A 16,965-nucleotide genomic window follows, 5' to 3' on the forward strand; every position below is an offset into this window, starting at 1 on the left:
CCAATAGAACACCTTCTGTCCAAATAAAACAAACACCTTCCCCCAATAGAACACCTTCTGTCCAAATAAAACACCCTCCCCACAATAGAACACCTTCTGTCCAAATAAAACAAACACCCCCCCAATAGAACACCTTCTGTCCAAATAAATGAAACACCTCCCCCAATGGAATACATTCTGCCCATATAAAATAAACACCCTCCCCCCAATAGAACACCTTCTGTCCAAATAAAACACCCTCCCCCAATAGAACAACTTTTGTCCAAAAAAAACAAACACCCTCCCCCCAATAGAACACCTTCTGTCCAAATAAAACAAACACCCTCCCCCCAATAGAACACCTTCTGTCCAAATAAAACAAACACCTCCCCCAATACAACACCTTCTGTCCAAATAAAACAAACACCTCCCCCCAATAGAACACCTTCTGTACAAATAAAACAAACACCCTACCCTCAATAGAACACCTTCTCTACAAATAAAACACCCTCCCCCCAATAGAACACCTTCTCTCCAAATAAAACAAACATCCTCCCCCCAATAGAACACCTTCAGTCCAAATAAAACACCCTCCCCCCAATAGAACACCTTTTGTCCAAATAAAACAAACACCCTCCCCCCATCAGAACACATTCTGTCCAAATAAAACCACACACTCCCCCAAAAGAACAACTTCTGTCCAAATAAAACAAACCTCTCCCCCCAAGAGAACACCTTCTGTTCAAATAAAACAAACACCCTCCCCCCAATAGAACACATTCTCTCCAAAAAAAACACCCTCCCACCAATAGAACAACTTCTGATCAAAAAAAATAAACACACTCCCCCCAATAGAACACCTTCTGTTCAAATAAAACAAACACCCCCCAATAGAACACCTTCTGTCCAAATAAAAGAAACACCTCCCCCCAAAAGAACACCTTCTGTTCAAATAAAACAAACACCCTCCCCCCAATAGAACACCTTCTGTCCAAAAAAAAACAAACACACTACCCCCAATAGAACACCTTCTCTACAAATAAAACACCCTCCCCCCAATAGAACACCTTCTGTACAAATAAAACAAACACCTCCCCCCAATAGAACACCTTTTGTCCAAATAAAACAAATATCTCCCCCCAATAGAACACCTTTTGTCCAAATAAAACAAACACCTCCCCCCAATAGAACACCTTCTCTACAAATAAAACACCCTCCCCCCAATAGAACACCTTTTGTCCAAATAAAACAAACACCCTCCCCCCAATAGAACACCTTCTGTCCAAATAAAACAAACACCCCCCCAATACACCTTCTGTCCAAATAAAACAAACATCCTCCCCAATACACCTTCTGTCCAAATAAAACACCCTCCCCCCAATAGAACACCTTTTGTCCAAATAAAACAAACACCCTCCCCCAATAGAACACCTTCTGTCCAAATAAAACAAACACCCCCCCAATAGAACACCTTCTGTCCAAATAAAACACCCTCCCCCCAACAGAACACATTCTGTCCAAATAAAACCACACACCCTCCCCGAATAGAACACCTTCTGTCCAAATAAAACAAACCCCTCCCCCCAAGAGAACAACTTCTGTTCAAATAAAACAAACACCCTCCCCCCAATAGAACACATTCTCTCCAAATAAAACACCCTCCCCCCAATAGAACACCTTCTGTTCAAATAAAATAAACACCCTCCCCCCAATAGAACACCTTCTGTTCAAATAAAACAAACACCCCCCAATAGAACACCTTCTGTCCAAATAAAAGAAACACCTCCCCCCAATAGAACACCTTCTGTTCAAATAAAACAAACACCCTCCCTCCAATAGAACACCTTCTGTCCAAACAAAACACCATCCCCAATAGAACACCTTCTGTCCAAATAAAAGAAACACCTCCCCCTAATAGAACACATTCTGCCCATATAAAATAAACACCCTCCCCCCAATAGAACACCTTCTGTCCAAATAAAAGAAACACCTCCCCCCAATAGAACACATTCTGCCCATATAAAATAAACACCCTCCCCCCAATAGAACACCTTTTGTTCAAATAAAACAAACACCTTACCCCCAACAGAACACATTCTGTCCAAATAAAACACACACTCTCCCCCAATAGAACACCTTCTGTCCAAATAGAATAAACACCCTCCCCCCAACAGAACACCTTCTGTTCAAATAAAACAAACACACTCCCCCCAATAGAACACCTTCTCTCCAAATAAAACACCCTCCCCCAACAGAACACATTCTGTCCAAATAAAACACACACCCTCCCCCAATAGAACACCTTCTGTCCAAATAGAATAAACACCCTCCCCCCAACAGAACACCTTCTGTTCAAATAAAACAAACACACTCCCCCCAACAGAACACATTCTGTCCAAATAAAACACACACCCTCCCCGAATAGAACACCTTCTGTCCAAATAAAACACCCTCCCCCAAGAGAACAACTTCTGTCCAAATAAAACAAACACCCTCCCCCCAACAGAACACATTCTGTCCAAATAAAACACACACCCTCCCCGAATAGAACACCTTCTGTCCAAATAAAACACCCTCCCCAATAGAAAAACTTCTGTCCAAATTAAACACTGTCCCCCAATAGAACACCTTCTGTCCAAATAAAACAAATACCCTCCCCCAATAGAACACCTTCTGTCCAAATAAAACAAACACCCTCCCCCCAATAAAACACCTTCTGTCCAAATAAAACAAACACCTCCCCCAATAGAACACCTTCTGTCCAAATAAAACACCCTCCCCCAATAGAATACCGTCTCTCCAAATAAAACACCCTCCCCCCAATACAACACCTTCTCTCCAAATAAAACACCCTCCCCCCAATAGAACACCTTCTCTCCAAATAAAACACCACCCCCCAATAGAACAACTTCTGTCCAAATAAAACAAAGAACTCCCCCAATAGATCACATTCTGTCCAAATAAAACAAACAACTCCCCCCAACAGAACAAATTCCGTCCAAATAAAACACACACCCTCCCCCAATAGAACACCTTCTCTCCAAATAAAACAACCTCGCCCAATAGAACACCTTCTGTCCAAATAAAACAAACACCCTCCCCACAATAGAACACCATCTCTCCAAATAAAACACTCTCCCCCCAATTGAACACCTTTTGTCCAAATAAAATAAACACCCTCCCACCAATTGAACACCTTCTGTCCAAATAAAACAAACACACTCCCCCCAATACAACACCTTCTCTCCAAATAAAACACCCTCGCCCAATAGAACACCTTCTGTCCAAATAAAACACCCTCCCCACAATAGAACACCTTCTGTCCAAATAAATGAAACACCTCCCAAAATGGAATACATTCTGCCCATATAAAATAAACACCCTCCCCCCAATAGAACACCTTCTGTCCAAATAAAACACCCTCCCCCAATAGAACAACTTTTGTCCAAAAAAAACAAACACCCTCCCCCCAATAGAACACCTTCTCTCCAAATAAAACAAACACCCTCCCCCCAATAGAACACCTTCTGTCCAAATAAAACAAACACCTCCACCCAATACAACACCTTCTGTCCAAATAAAACAAACACCTCCCCCCAATAGAACACCTTCTGTACAAATAAAACAAACACCCTACCCTCAATAGAACACCTTCTCTACAAATAAAACACCCTCCCCCCAATAGAACACCTTCTCTCCAAATAAAACAAACATCCTCCCCCCAATAGAACACCTTCAGTCCAAATAAAACACCCTCCCCCCAATAGAACACCTTTTGTCCAAATAAAACAAACACCCTCCCCCAATAGAACACCTTCTGTTCAAATAAAACAAACCTCTCCCCCCAAGAGAACACCTTCTGTTCAAATAAAACAAACACCCTCCCCCCAATAGAACACCTTCTCTCCAAATAAAACACCCTCCCCCCAATAGAACAACTTCTGTTCAAAAAAAATAAACACACTCCCCCCAATAGAACACCTTCTGTTCAAATAAAACAAACACCCCCCAATAGAACACCTTCTGTCCAAATAAAAGAAACACCTCCCCCCAAAAGAACACCTTCTGTTCAAATAAAACAAACACCCTCCCCCCAATAGAACACCTTCTGTACAAATAAAACAAACACCTCCCCCCAATAGAACACCTTTTGTCCAAATAAAACAAATACCTCCCCCCAATAGAACACCTTTTGTCCAAATAAAACAAACACCTCCCCCCAATAGAACACCTTCTCTACAAATAAAACACCCTCCCCCCAATAGAACACCTTTTGTCCAAATAAAACAAATACCTCCCCCCAATACAACACCTTCTCTCCAAATAAAACAAACATCCTCCCCAATACACCTTCTGTCCAAATAAAACACCCTCCCCCCAATAGAACACCTTTTGTCCAAATAAAACAAACACCCTCCCCCAATAGAACACCTTCTGTCCAAATAAAACAAACACCCCCCCAATAGAACACCTTCTGTCCAAATAAAACACCCTCCCCCCAACAGAACACATTCTGTCCAAATAAAACAAACCCCTCCCCCCAATAGAACACCTTCTGTTCAAATGAAACAAACACACTCCCCCCAACAGAACACATTCTGTCCAAATAAAACACACACCCTCCCCGAATAGAACACCTTCTGTCCAAATAAAACACCCTCCCCCAAGAGAACACCTTCAGTTCAAATAAAACAAACACCCTCCCCCCAACAGAACACATTCTGTCCAAATAAAACACACACCCTCCCCGAATAGAACACCTTCTGTCCAAATAAAACACCCTCCCCAATAGAAAAACTTCTGTCCAAATTAAACACTGTCCCCCAATAGAACACCTTCGGTCCAAATAAAACAAACACCCTCCCCCAATAGAACACCTTCTGTCCAAATAAAACAAACACCCCCCCAATAGAACACCTTCTGTCCAAATAAAACACCCTCCCCCCAACAGAACACATTCTGTCCAAATAAAACAAACTCCTCCCCCCAAGAGAACAACTTCTGTTCAAATAAAACAAACACCCTCCCCCCAATAGAACACATTCTCTCCAAATAAAACACCCTCCCCCCAACAGAACAGCTTCTGTTCAAATGAAACAAACACACTCCCCCCAACAGAACACATTCTGTCCAAATAAAACACACACCCTCCCCGAATAGAACACCTTCTGTCCAAATAAAACACCCTCCCCCAAGAGAACACCTTCAGTTCAAATAAAACAAACACCCTCCCCCCAACAGAACACATTCTGTCCAAATAAAACACACACCCTCCCCGAATAGAACACCTTCTGTCCAAATAAAACACCCTCCCCAATAGAAAAACTTCTGTCCAAATTAAACACTGTCCCCCAATAGAACACCTTCGGTCCAAATAAAACAAATACCCTCCCCCAATAGAACACCTTCTGTCCAAATAAAACAAACACCCTCCCCCCAATAAAACACCTTCTCTCCAAATAAAACACCCTCCCCCCAATACAACACCTTCTGTCCAAATAAAACAAACACCTCCCCCAATAGAACACCTTCTGTCCAAATAAAACACCCTCCCCCAATAGAATACCGTCTCTCCAAATAAAACACCCTCCCCCCAATACAACACCTTCTCTCCAAATAAAACACCCTCCCCCCAATAGAACACCTTCTGTCCAAATAAAACACCACCCCCCAATAGAACAACTTCTGTCCAAATAAAACACCCTCCCCCAATAGAACACCTTCTGTCCAAATAAAACAAACACCCTCCCCCCAATAGAACACCTTCTGTCCAAATAAAACAAACACCCCCCCAATAGAACACCTTCTGTCCAAATAAATGAAACACCTCCCCCAATAGAACACATTCTGCCCATATAAAACAAAGAACTCCCCCAATAGATCACATTCTGTCCAAATAAAACAAACAACTCCCCCCAACAGAACAAATTCCGTCCAAATAAAACACACACCCTCCCCCAATAGAACACCTTCTCTCCAAATAAAACAACCTCGCCCAATAGAACACCTTCTGTCCAAATAAAACAAACACCCTCCCCACAATAGAACACCTTCTCTCCAAATAAAACACTCTCCCCCCAATTGAACACCTTTTGTCCAAATAAAATAAACACCCTCCCACCAATTGAACACCTTCTGTCCAAATAAAACAAACACACTCCCCCCAATACAACACCTTCTCTCCAAATAAAACACCCTCGCCCAATAGAACACCTTCTGTCCAAATAAAACAAACACCTTCCCCCAATAGAACACCTTCTGTCCAAATAAAACAAACACCTTCCCCCAATAGAACACCTTCTGTCCAAATAAAACACCCTCCCCACAATAGAACACCTTCTGTCCAAATAAAACAAACACCCCCCCAATAGAACACCTTCTGTCCAAATAAATGAAACACCCTCCCCCCAATAGAACACCTTCTGTCCAAATAAAACACCCTCCCCCAATAGAACAACTTTTGTCCAAAAAAAACAAACACCCTCCCCCCAATAGAACACCTTCTGTCCAAATAAAACAAACACCCTCCCCCCAATAGAACACCTTCTGTCCAAATAAAACAAACACCTCCACCCAATACAACACCTTCTGTCCAAATAAAACAAACACCTCCCCCCAATAGAACACCTTCTGTACAAATAAAACAAACACCCTACCCTCAATAGAACACCTTCTCTACAAATAAAACACCCTCCCCCCAATAGAACACCTTCTCTCCAAATAAAACAAACATCCTCCCCCCAATAGAACACCTTCAGTCCAAATAAAACACCCTCCCCCCAATAGAACACCTTTTGTCCAAATAAAACAAACACGCTCCACCAATAGAACACCTTCTGTCCAAATAAAACAAACACCCCCCCAATAGAACACCTTCTGTCCAAATAAAACAAACACCCTCCCCCAATAGAACACCTTCTGTTCAAATAAAACAAACACGCTCCACCAATAGAACACCTTCTGTCCAAATAAAACACCCTCCCCCCATCAGAACACATTCTGTCCAAATAAAACCACACACTCCCCCAAAAGAACAACTTCTGTCCAAATAAAACAAACCTCTCCCCCCAAGAGAACACCTTCTGTTCAAATAAAACAAACACCCTCCCCCCAATAGAACACATTCTCTCCAAATAAAACACCCTCCCCCCAATAGAACAACTTCTGTTCAAAAAAAATAAACACACTCCCCCCAATAGAACACCTTCTGTTCAAATAAAACAAACACCCCCCAATAGAACACCTTCTGTCCAAATAAAACAAATACCCTCCCCCAATAGAACACCTTCTGTCCAAATAAAACAAACACCCTCCCCCCAATAAAACACCTTCTCTCCAAATAAAACACCCTCCCCCCAATACAACACCTTCTGTCCAAATAAAACAAACACCTCCCCCAATAGAACACCTTCTGTCCAAATAAAACACCCTCCCCCAATAGAATACCGTCTCTCCAAATAAAACACCCTCCCCCCAATACAACACCTTCTCTCCAAATAAAACACCCTCCCCCCAATAGAACACCTTCTGTCCAAATAAAACACCACCCCCCAATAGAACAACTTCTGTCCAAATAAAACACCCTCCCCCAATAGAACACCTTCTGTCCAAATAAAACAAACACCCTCCCCCCAATAGAACACCTTCTGTCCAAATAAAACAAACACCCCCCCAATAGAACACCTTCTGTCCAAATAAATGAAACACCTCCCCCAATAGAACACATTCTGCCCATATAAAACAAAGAACTCCCCCAATAGATCACATTCTGTCCAAATAAAACAAACAACTCCCCCCAACAGAACAAATTCCGTCCAAATAAAACACACACCCTCCCCCAATAGAACACCTTCTCTCCAAATAAAACAACCTCGCCCAATAGAACACCTTCTGTCCAAATAAAACAAACACCCTCCCCACAATAGAACACCTTCTCTCCAAATAAAACACTCTCCCCCCAATTGAACACCTTTTGTCCAAATAAAATAAACACCCTCCCACCAATTGAACACCTTCTGTCCAAATAAAACAAACACACTCCCCCCAATACAACACCTTCTCTACAAATAAAACACCCTCCCCCCAATAGAACACCTTTTGTCCAAATAAAACAAATACCTCCCCCCAATACAACACCTTCTCTCCAAATAAAACACCCTCGCCCAATAGAACACCTTCTGTCCAAATAAAACAAACACCTTCCCCCAATAGAACACCTTCTGTCCAAATAAAACAAACACCTTCCCCCAATAGAACACCTTCTGTCCAAATAAAACACCCTCCCCACAATAGAACACCTTCTGTCCAAATAAAACAAACACCCCCCCAATAGAACACCTTCTGTCCAAATAAATGAAACACCTCCCCCAATGGAATACATTCTGCCCATATAAAATAAACACCCTCTCCCCAATAGAACACCTTCTGTCCAAATAAAACACCCTCCCCCAATAGAACAACTTTTGTCCAAAAAAAACAAACACCTCCCCCAATACAACACCTTCTGTCCAAATAAAACAAACACCTCCCCCCAATAGAACACCTTCTGTACAAATAAAACAAACACCTTCCCCCAATAGAACACCTTCTGTCCAAATAAAACACCCTCCCCACAATAGAACACCTTCTGTCCAAATAAAACAAACACCCCCCCAATAGAACACCTTCTGTCCAAATAAATGAAACACCCTCCCCCCAATAGAACACCTTCTGTCCAAATAAAACACCCTCCCCCAATAGAACAACTTTTGTCCAAAAAAAACAAACACCCTCCCCCCAATAGAACACCTTCTGTCCAAATAAAACAAACACCCTCCCCCCAATAGAACACCTTCTGTCCAAATAAAACAAACACCTCCACACAATACAACACCTTCTGTCCAAATAAAACAAACACCTCCCCCCAATAGAACACCTTCTGTACAAATAAAACAAACACCCTACCCTCAATAGAACACCTTCTCTACAAATAAAACACCCTCCCCCCAATAGAACACCTTCTCTCCAAATAAAACAAACATCCTCCCCCCAATAGAACAACTTCAGTCCAAATAAAACACCCTCCCCCCAATAGAACACCTTTTGTCCAAATAAAACAAACACGCTCCACCAATAGAACACCTTCTGTCCAAATAAAACAAACACCCCCCCAATAGAACACCTTCTGTCCAAATAAAACAAACACCCTCCCCCAATAGAACACCTTCTGTTCAAATAAAACAAACACGCTCCACCAATAGAACACCTTCTGTCCAAATAAAACACCCTCCCCCCATCAGAACACATTCTGTCCAAATAAAACCACACACTCCCCCAAAAGAACAACTTCTGTCCAAATAAAACAAACACCCTCCCCCCAATAAAACACCTTCTCTCCAAATAAAACACCCTCCCCCCAATACAACACCTTCTGTCCAAATAAAACAAACACCTCCCCCAATAGAACACCTTCTGTCCAAATAAAACACCCTCCCCCAATAGAATACCGTCTCTCCAAATAAAACACCCTCCCCCCAATACAACACCTTCTCTCCAAATAAAACACCCTCCCCCCAATAGAACACCTTCTGTCCAAATAAAACACCACCCCCCAATAGAACAACTTCTGTCCAAATAAAACACCCTCCCCCAATAGAACACCTTCTGTCCATATAAAACAAAGAACTCCCCCAATAGATCACATTCTGTCCAAATAAAACAAACAACTCCCCCCAACAGAACAAATTCCGTCCAAATAAAACACACACCCTCCCCCAATAGAACACCTTCTCTCCAAATAAAACAACCTCGCCCAATAGAACACCTTCTGTCCAAATAAAACAAACACCCTCCCCACAATAGAACACCTTCTCTCCAAATAAAACACTCTCCCCCCAATTGAACACCTTTTGTCCAAATAAAATAAACACCCTCCCACCAATTGAACACCTTCTGTCCAAATAAAACAAACACACTCCCCCCAATACAACACCTTCTCTCCAAATAAAACACCCTCGCCCAATAGAACACCTTCTGTCCAAATAAAACAAACACCTTCCCCCAATAGAACACCTTCTGTCCAAATAAAACAAACACCTTCCCCCAATAGAACACCTTCTGTCCAAATAAAACACCCTCCCCACAATAGAACACCTTCTGTCCAAATAAAACAAACACCCCCCTAATAGAACACCTTCTGTCCAAATAAATGAAACACCCTCCCCCCAATAGAACACCTTCTGTCCAAATAAAACACCCTCCCCCAATAGAACAACTTTTGTCCAAAAAAAACAAACACCCTCCCCCCAATAGAACACCTTCTGTCCAAATAAAACAAACACCTCCACCCAATACAACACCTTCTGTCCAAATAAAACAAACACCTCCCCCCAATAGAACACCTTCTGTACAAATAAAACAAACACCCTACCCTCAATAGAACACCTTCTCTACAAATAAAACACCCTCCCCCCAATAGAACACCTTCTCTCCAAATAAAACAAACATCCTCCCCCCAATAGAACACCTTCAGTCCAAATAAAACACCCTCCCCCCAATAGAACACCTTTTGTCCAAATAAAACAAACACGCTCCACCAATAGAACACCTTCTGTCCAAATAAAACAAACACCCCCCCAATAGAACACCTTCTGTCCAAATAAAACAAACACCCTCCCCCAATAGAACACCTTCTGTTCAAATAAAACAAACACGCTCCACCAATAGAACACCTTCTGTCCAAATAAAACACCCTCCCCCCATCAGAACACATTCTGTCCAAATAAAACCACACACTCCCCCAAAAGAACAACTTCTGTCCAAATAAAACAAACCTCTCCCCCCAAGAGAACACCTTCTGTTCAAATAAAACAAACACCCTCCCCCCAATAGAACACATTCTCTCCAAATAAAACACCCTCCCCCCAATAGAACAACTTCTGTTCAAAAAAAATAAACACACTCCCCCCAATAGAACACCTTCTGTTCAAATAAAACAAACACCCCCCAATAGAACACCTTCTGTCCAAATAAAAGAAACACCTCCCCCCAAAAGAACACCTTCTGTTCAAATAAAACAAACACCCTCCCCCCAATAGAACACCTTCTGTCCAAAGAAAAACAAACACACTACCCCCAATAGAACACCTTCTCTACAAATAAAACACCCTCCCCCCAATAGAACACCTTCTGTACAAATAAAACAAACACCTCCCCCCAATAGAACACCTTTTGTCCAAATAAAACAAATACCTCCCCCCAATAGAACACCTTTTGTCCAAATAAAACAAACACCTCCCCCCAATAGAACACCTTCTCTACAAATAAAACACCCTCCCCCCAATAGAACACCTTTTGTCCAAATAAAACAAATACCTCCCCCCAATACAACACCTTCTCTCCAAATAAAACAAACATCCTCCCCAATACACCTTCTGTCCAAATAAAACACCCTCCCCCCAATAGAACAACTTTTGTCCAAATAAAACAAACACCCTCCCCCAATAGAACACCTTCTGTCCAAATAAAACAAACACCCCCCCAATAGAACACCTTCTGTCCAAATAAAACACCCTCCCCCCAACAGAACACATTCTGTCCAAATAAAACCACACACCCTCCCCGAATAGAACACCTTCTGTCCAAATAAAACAAACCCCTCCCCCCAAGAGAACAACTTCTGTTCAAATAAAACAAACACCCTCCCCCCAATAGAACACCTTCTGTTCAAATAAAACAAACACCCCCCAATAGAACACCTTCTGTCCAAATAAAAGAAACACCTCCCCCCAATAGAACACCTTCTGTTCAAATAAAATAAACACCCTCCCCCCAATAGAACACCTTCTGTTCAAATAAAACAAACACCCCCCAATAGAACACCTTCTGTCCAAATAAAAGAAACACCTCCCCCCAATAGAACACCTTCTGTTCAAATAAAACAAACACCCTCCCTCCAATAGAACACCTTCTGTCCAAACAAAACACCATCCCCAATAGAACACCTTCTGTCCAAATAAAAGAAACACCTCCCCCTAATAGAACACATTCTGCCCATATAAAATAAACACCCTCCACCCAATAGAACACCTTCTGTCCAAATAAAAGAAACACCTCCCCCCAATAGAACACATTCTGCCCATATAAAATAAACACCCTCCCCCCAATAGAACACCTTTTGTTCAAATAAAACAAACACCTTACCCCCAACAGAACACATTCTGTCCAAATAAAACACACACTCTCCCCCAATAGAACACCTTCTCTCCAAATAAAACACCCTCCCCCAACAGAACACATTCTGTCCAAATAAAACACACACCCTCCCTCAATAGAACACCTTCTGTCCAAATAGAATAAACACCCTCCCCCCAACAGAACACCTTCTGTTCAAATAAAACAAACACACTCCCCCCAACAGAACACATTCTGTCCAAATAAAACACACACCCTCCCCGAATAGAACACCTTCTGTCCAAATAAAACACCCTCCCCCAAGAGAACACCTTCAGTTCAAATAAAACAAACACCCTCCCCCCAACAGAACACATTCTGTCCAAATAAAACACACACCCTCCCCGAATAGAACACCTTCTGTCCAAATAAAACACCCGCCCCAATAGAAAAACTTCTGTCCAAATTAAACACTGTCCCCCAATAGAACACCTTCTGTCCAAATAAAACAAATACCCTCGCCCAATAGAACACCTTCTGTCCAAATAAAACAAACACCCTCCCCCCAATAGAACACCTTCTCTCCAAATAAAACACCCTCCCCCCAATACAACACCTTCTGTCCAAATAAAACAAACACCTCCCCCAATAGAACACCTTCTGTCCAAATAAAACACCCTCCCCCAATAGAATACCGTCTCTCCAAATAAAACACCCTCCCCCCAATACAACACCTTCTCTCCAAATAAAACACCTTCCCCCCAATAGAACACCTTCTGTCCAAATAAAACAAACAGCCCCCAATAGAACAACTTCTGTCCAAATAAAACACCCTCCCCCAATAGAACACCTTCTGTCCAAATAAAACAAACACCCTCCCCCCAATAGAACACCTTCTGTCCAAATAAATGAAACACCTCCCCCAATAGAACACATTCTGCCCATATAAAACAAAGAACTCCCCCAATAGATCACATTCTGTCCAAATAAAACAAACAACTCCCCCCAACAGAACAAATTCCGTCCAAATAAAACACACACCCTCCCCCAATAGAACACCTTCTCTCCAAATAAAACACCCTCGCCCAATAGAACACCTTCTGTCCAAATAAAACAAACACCCTCCCCACAATAGAACACCTTCTCTCCAAATAAAACACTCTCCCCCCAATTGAACACCTTTTGTCCAAATAAAATAAACACCCTCCCACCAATTGAACACCTTCTGTCCAAATAAAACAAACACACTCCCCCCAATACAACACCTTCTCTCCAAATAAAACACCCTCGCCCAATAGAACACCTTCTGTCCAAATAAAACAAACACCTTCCCCCAATAGAACACCTTCTGTCCAAATAAAACAAACACCTTCCCCCAATAGAACACCTTCTGTCCAAATAAAACACCCTCCCCACAATAGAACACCTTCTGTCCAAATAAAACAAACAGCCCCCCAATAGAACACCTTCTGTCCAAATAAATGAAACACCTCCCCCAATGGAATACATTCTGCCCATATAAAATAAACACCCTCCCCCCAATAGAACACCTTCTGTCCAAATAAAACACCCTCCCCCAATAGAACAACTTTTGTCCAAAAAAAACAAACACCCTCCCCCCAATAGAACACCTTCTGTCCAAATAAAACAAACACCCTCCCCCCAATAGAACACCTTCTGTCCAAATAAAACAAACACCTCCCCCCAATACAACACCTTCTGTCCAAATAAAACAAACACCTCCCCCCAATAGAACACCTTCTGTCCAAATAAAACAAACACCTCCCCCCAATACAACACCTTCTGTCCAAATAAAACAAACACCTCCCCCCAATAGAACACCTTCTCTACAAATAAAACACCCTCCCCCCAATAGAACACCTTCTCTCCAAATGAAACAAACATCCTCCCCCCAATAGAACACCTTCAGTCCAAATAAAACACCCTCCCCCCAATAGAACACCTTTTGTCCAAATAAAACAAACACCCTCCCCCAATAGAACACCTTCTGTCCAAATAAAACAAACACCTTCCCCCAATAGAACACCTTCTGTCCAAATAAAACACCCTCCCCACAATAGAACACCTTCTGTCCAAATAAAACAAACAGCCCCCCAATAGAACACCTTCTGTCCAAATAAATGAAACACCTCCCCCAATGGAATACATTCTGCCCATATAAAATAAACACCCTCCCCCCAATAGAACACCTTCTGTCCAAATAAAACACCCTCCCCCAATAGAACAACTTTTGTCCAAAAAAAACAAACACCCTCCCCCCAATAGAACACCTTCTGTCCAAATAAAACAAACACCCTCCCCCCAATAGAACACCTTCTGTCCAAATAAAACAAACACCTCCCCCCAATACAACACCTTCTGTCCAAATAAAACAAACACCTCCCCCCAATAGAACACCTTCTGTCCAAATAAAACAAACACCTCCCCCCAATACAACACCTTCTGTCCAAATAAAACAAACACCTCCCCCCAATAGAACACCTTCTCTACAAATAAAACACCCTCCCCCCAATAGAACACCTTCTCTCCAAATGAAACAAACATCCTCCCCCCAATAGAACACCTTCAGTCCAAATAAAACACCCTCCCCCCAATAGAACACCTTTTGTCCAAATAAAACAAACACCCTCCCCCAATAGAACACCTTCTGTCCAAATAAAACAAACACCCCCCCAATAGAACACCTTCTATCCAAATAAAAGAAACACCCTCCACCCAATAGAACACCTTCTGTTCAAATAAAACAAACACGCTCCACCAATAGAACACCTTCTGTCCAAATAAAACACCCTTCCCCCATCAGAACACATTCTGTCCAAATAAAACCACATACTCCCCCAAAAGAACAACTTCTGTCCAAATAAAACAAACCTCTCCCCCCAAGAGAACACCTTCTGTTCAAATAAAACAAACACCCTCCCCCCAATAGAACACATTCTCTCCAAATAAAACACCCTCCCCCCAATAGAACAACTTCTGTTCAAAAAAAATAAACACACTCCCCCCAATAGAACACCTTCTGTTCAAATAAAACAAACAACCCCCAATAGAACACCTTCTGTCCAAATAAAAGAAACACCTCCCCCCAAAAGAACACCTTCTGTTCAAATAAACAAACACCCTCCCCCCAATAGAACACCTTCTGTCCAAAAAAAACCAAACACACTACCCCCAATAGAACACCTTCTCTACAAATAAAACACCCTCCCCCCAATAGAACACCTTCTGTACAAATAAAACAAACACCTCCCCCCAATAGAACACCTTTTGTCCAAATAAAACAAATACCTCCCCCCAATAGAACACCTTTTGTCCAAATAAAACAAACACCCTCCCCCCAATAGAGCACCTTCTGTACAAATAAAACAAACACCCCCCCAATAGAACACCTTCTGTCCAAATAAATGAAACACCTCCCCCAATAGAACACATTCTGCCCATATAAAACAAAGAACTCCCCCAATAGATCACATTCTGTCCAAATAAAACACACACCCTCCCCGAATAGAACACCTTCTGTCCAAATAAAACACCCTCCCCAATAGAAAAACTTCTGTCCAAATTAAACACTGTCCCCCAATAGAACACCTTCTGTCCAAATAAAACACCCTCCCCCAAGAGAACACCTTCAGTTCAAATAAAACAAACACCCTCCCCCCAACAGAACACCTTTTGTCCAAATAAAACAAACACCTCCCCCCAATAGAACACCTTCTCTACAAATAAAACACCCTCCCCCCAATAGAACACCTTTTGTCCAAATAAAACAAATACCTCCCCCCAATACAACACCTTCAGTTCAAATAAAACAAACACCCTCCCCCCAACAGAACACATTCTGTCCAAATAAAACACACACCCTCCCCGAATAGAACACCTTCTGTCCAAATAAAACACCCTCCCCAATAGAAAAACTTCTGTCCAAATTAAACACTGTCCCCCAATAGAACACCTTCTGTCCAAATAAAACAAACACCCTCCCCCCAATAGAACACCTTCTGTCCAAATAAATGAAACACCTCCCCCAATAGAACACATTCTGCCCATATAAAACAAAGAACTCCCCCAATAGGTCACATTCTGTCCAAATAAAACACACACCCTCCCCGAATAGAACACCTTCTGTCCAAATAAAACACCCTCCCCAATAGAAAAACTTCTGTCCAAATTAAACACTGTCCCCCAATAGAAAACCTTCTGTCCAAATAAAACACCCTCCCCCAAGAGAACACCTTCAGTTCAAATAAAACAAACACCCTCCCCCCAACAGAACACCTTCTGTCCAAATAAAACACACACCCTCCCCGAATAGAACACCTTCTGTACAAATAAAACACCCTCCCCAATAGAAAAACTTCTGTCCAAATTAAACACTGTCCCCCAATAGAACACCTTCTGTCCAAATAAAACAAACACCCTCCCCCCAATAGAACACCTTCTGTCCAAATAAAACACCCTCCCCCCAATACAACACCTTCTGTCCAAATAAAACAAACACCTCCCCCAATAGAACACCTTCTGTCCAAATAAAACACCCTCCCCCAATAGAATACCGTCTCTCCAAATAAAACACCCTCCCCCCAATACAACACCTTCTCTCCAAATAAAACACCCTCCCCCCAATAGAACACCTTCTGTCCAAATAAAACACCACCCCCCAATAGAACAACTTCTGTCCAAATAAAACACCCTCCCCCAATAGAACACCTTCTGTCCAAATAAAACAAACACCCTCCCCCCAATAGAACACCTTCTGTCCAAATAAAACAAACACCCCCCCAATAGAACACCTTCTGTCCAAATAAATGAAACACC

Source organism: Hemitrygon akajei, chromosome 2, assembly GCF_048418815.1.
Source record: "Hemitrygon akajei chromosome 2, sHemAka1.3, whole genome shotgun sequence".
NCBI lineage: Eukaryota > Metazoa > Chordata > Chondrichthyes > Myliobatiformes > Dasyatidae > Hemitrygon > Hemitrygon akajei.